This window comes from Macrobrachium nipponense, chromosome 5, assembly GCF_015104395.2.
Source record: "Macrobrachium nipponense isolate FS-2020 chromosome 5, ASM1510439v2, whole genome shotgun sequence".
Taxonomy (NCBI): Eukaryota; Metazoa; Arthropoda; class Malacostraca; order Decapoda; family Palaemonidae; genus Macrobrachium; species Macrobrachium nipponense.
Genome location: NC_061107.1, coordinates 12496174 through 12501173, shown reverse-complemented (window position 1 = coordinate 12501173; position 5000 = coordinate 12496174).

Genomic DNA, 5000 nt, shown 5'->3' with positions numbered 1-5000 from the left:
TTTCCTCGCAAGAAGGATTCTTGCTCATTCTACTTATGGTTCTACGTAGCTTCGCACAACTTTTTCTAGTGCTATAAATAATGAGTTAGGCTCGCTGATCATAATTACGAATGGCTTACAGAGAAGTCAAGACATCAGGAAAAAGTTCGAGGAACTGCGTTCCCCGTCAAGCTGTATTTACTGTTATTTCTATATAAATATTTCCAACTTCGAGTCTCGTTCCCTTTCTTGAACCCTGTCCTGATTAAGAGAATCTTGTCCGTCTTCTGGTCTTATATGAGGTCATTAAGCTTGAGCTAGAATGGTTTGTACTGTACTCAATTAAAATGGAGATATGACCGTCAAATTGGGCATTCAAACTGAACTTCAACCATAGATTCTTTTCATATGTATCTCTTTTTTTATGATGTCGGTTGTTAACAGCATATTATTAAAATATATACTCCAGTTTGACGCGTTCCCGATTCCTGCTGAATATTTCATATTCCACTTCAGCTGATTTTCAAAATGCGTTTCGCCTGAACAATAAAGCCACTTCTGATGTATTATGACTTTAACGATTCGACGATCAAATAAAGTATGCGACGTCAATTCGAATGTGACAGAAGTTTGAACTCCAACAGACGCCCAATCTCTCAAGACCTGGAAATAGTCAGTCACTGCTACTTTTCACTGGAAAACTCTCGCTGGCAATTCAATCGTTGTAAGACGCGTGGGACCTCAGGCTTCAAAATTCGAAGGAAAGGTCTTTGCATATTCTTTTTTAAAAGCCTGATTTCTGACAGCGGTCTAATTATTTTGTGTGTGTTTTTGGAAATACCAGAAAATAAAGTATTTCAAGGTGGTAGTCGAGTCAATAAAATTGCTCACAACGTTAAATATGTTTTTTAGTAGAACAAGTTTCACTTCCTATAAAATGCTGATTAAGACAATAATATTCGACATTTTCTGATACGATAGAGCAAATATTACCTGATTCTGCGTCTCATAACGCCTTCGGTATTAGGATAAAACTCCTTGGTCACCGTGTTAAAAGACTTTATATTTTCCATTGACGTCAGTTGGAAATGTAACATACTAAAATTATCTTTCTGCACAGTGTCATTTACGAAAGAAAAAAAATCTAATACATGAAGGTTCATATTGAAGGTACGAAATAGAGACATGCGAATATATCTGAATAAATGCATTAAAAAATACTGCCAGACGGTGGCGCGTTCAAGAAGACTACATCGTCGGTAATTCCGAGATAAAAGTGGACAAAAAATGAGAGACGTAATTTCCATAGCGATTCCACCTTTATCTCTATCGATCGGAGGAGCTCGGCCACTAAATCAGCGAGTTTATCGCTAAGCCGTTGAATTTATAGAACTTGGAGGAACTAAGCGGTGGAATCTATATATACATTCGCTCTGGTTCTCGGTCTCTGCTGAGAGAGAGTTATTGTCTCTGGTGTTCCAATAACCGTTTCATTGGTTATTTGCGACCAACTACGAAATTTCCTAAGGGAAACGGGAGCCCACAACTTGGATGTGCCCTTATCTGCTGACGTATGCGTGACTATGAGTCCAAGAATATTTATACAGGAGGAGTATCTCAAGAGAGAGACTCCCGAAGTAAAATTTTGAGGTAATGAATTTAGGTTTGACCAAAATGGCTGCTGTAAGTGCCAGGAAACTGATATATCTATTATGTTAACCACATTACACAAACAATGATGATAATGAATACGGAGAAAGTAGAAATGTTAAAAAATGCAAAAATAAGGGAAAAATACAAAAACGCATGAAAACATTGGATAATTGTTACCAGCATAAACAGGACAATTATCCACCGCAGCCATTCACTAATATGAGATATCAGTTTTACAAAATAAAAAAAAATACGCAGAACAGTTAGGAGGGGTAATATATATATATATATATATATATATATATATATATATATATATATATATATATATATATGTGTGTGTGTGTGTGTGTGTGTGTGTGTGTGTGTGTACTAATATATGCTGCCGTATTGAACGTAGGAATGTAGGAAATGCTTTCTATAGTAATGGGGCAACGAACCGATCATCCACAGAGTATATATATACCCTTGGCAAAAAAAAAAAAAAATCTTGAACGCATTAAATTCTATAGCTATATTCCTTCATATATTAGATTCTGCAGCCTGTAGATTAACCTCAACTCCAGTTGATTGACAATTTAGGATAAAAAAAATACCTACAACATTCATTTCTTGAAAATATATTCTAGATGCGAAATAAATCAACAAATTTAACTAAACGGATAAGAAAGAAAAAATGGGAAATTTGCTTGATAATTGTCAGCTGCAGGCTCGCCATCACCAAAACATATATCGTCTGTTTTACCGAGGGAAAAATGTCCAAACATATGGGACATAATTTCCATAGGGATTCAAGTTACTCTCTATCGATCCGGTGAGTTCGACCACAAAATCAGGGAGTTTATCGCTGAGCCGTTTGAATTTACAGAACTTGGAGCATCTAAGCGGTGGAGGAGTACGAGTATCATACAGGGTGTCCATAAAGTCCAAGTACCATTCTGAGCAAAAAATACTTGCAATGGTACTGGGACTATATGGACACCCTGTATATACATTCGCATTGGTTCTCGGAAAAGGAGGCCCACAACTTGGATGCTCCATCATCTACTGACGTATGCGTGACTATGAATCCAAGAATATATATATATATATATATATATAATATATATATATATATATAGATATATATATATATATATATATATATATATATATATATATATATAACAAAGGAATACTTAAAGAAGCGAGACGGAATAGATCCAAGAATCATGTACATAGGAAGTATTTAAATGTGACAGCAGTTAATTCAAACTACACGCGCAGAGAAAATGTATAAAAAGAAAGTACGAATGTTACAAGAATGCAAGAACAGGAAAAATGGCATAAAATCGTGAAAACATCAGATAGTTTGTTGACCAGCAAAATAGGATACTCTTCCATTGCAGACCTGCACCAATAAAGTCAACTAGATTACCAAATAGTACATAGGCCGAAAAATTTAAGACGGGTAATATATACATTATACTGTATATATATATATATATATATATATATATATATATATATATATATATATATATATATATATATATATATATATATATATATATATATATATATATATATATATATATATACTTCGGTATTGAATGAGTGAAATGCTTCCGATACCAATTGAATAATCAATTTATTGCACGAGGAGTATGGTCTTAGCAACATATCATCTGGAGATAAAGTTACTCTTTGAAAGAAGCCCGCTTAGATTTTGAACTGAAATAGGTAGAATGGACTATATTCTAAGGCTGTATACCCTCATGTACCAATTTCCGTAATTCTGTAGGTTAGTCTTGACCAATCTTGATTCACATTTTACTTTCATAACTTGGTAAAAATGAGTCAAAACTCTTTCTTGATACATATATATTTACACGCAATGCATACATAAGCCGTATCAAAAACATAAAAAAATTTCAGATAACTAAGTCTAAGTGTCATGACTTTCCCGAAGTACGATGAAGCCAATGAATATTAGACTTCTTTTTTATAGTTACGATCATCAGAAAGATGAAATGGTACAATAGTCTTCGCTAACTGGCTGGAGAGAAGTTAATTTTCAAAGTTATTTTTCAGGCATGGTGTCGTTTACGAAGGGTAAAAAAAAAGATCTGTCACATTAATATTTATAATAATACACTTATGACACCAAATAATGAAACTACCTTACTAAGGCGCAAGAAAAGAATGGTGGGGGAGGCTTTGCTAAACAATCACCAGACGGAGACCTTCATTTGGTGACTAGGTCATCGGTATTACCTAAGATAAAAAAAATATATTTATAAACAAAGTGAAATATCAGACATAATCTCCATAGAGATTCCTCTTTCATCTCTATTGATCGGGTGAACTCGGGCCCTAAATGAGAAACTTTATCGCTAAGCCGTTGAATTTGTAGAACTTGGAGGACAACTAAGCGGTGGGGAGTATCTATATATATATATATATATATATATAATATATATATATATATATATATATATATATATATATATATATATATATATTCGCTTTAGTTCTCGATCTCCGCTGAGAGAATTATTCTCTGGCGTTCCAATAACCGTTGCCTGAGGGACGGAAGCACTTATACATTGGTGTCCCCTTATCTGCCAATGCATACGTGACTATTATTCCAAGTGTGTCTATATTTGTCATTATTTATTAATTTCAGTAGATGAAACCTATTTACTTGGAACAACCAATTGAAATTGAACCATCTAAAGAAAGTTGGTTTCACCTCCCACCGCAGACCCAACACTGCAACAGTAAACTGATTATGATACTGAGCCAGTGAGTTTTCATCGCCCTTGGGGAGACGCGAACCACACAGCTGAGTGACATGCCACGACACTAACCATTATACCAGCGGACCAGCTCAAAGAAGTATTTCGAGAGAGACGGAGAGAATCTAAGAATATATCACTTCTTTAATAATCTGATATAAAGTGTGACGATGGGGAATTTAACTTTCACCAAAGAAAAAAGCCTAATGAGTTTCTTATATAAACCAATTGGCGTACACACAGACAAACGTATGTATGGAAAAGCTGCAAAAACTGCTAAAACTTTCACAAATTCTCGCCAACTTCAGTAAGAGAGTCAGGAATTGCAGTTCTTGACTAATAAGGGATATCTAAGTTGTACAATTAGGAGGTGCTACTATGGCAGATAATTAAATTAAATTTTCTGATATATATACACATCTATCTATCTATCTATATACCTATCAGTGTATATATGTATATATATATATATATATATATATATATATATATATATATATATATATATATATATATATAATGCACTCAATTCATGGTTACATTCTTCATATGATACATTCTGTAGCCTGTGGGTTATTCTTGAATTTA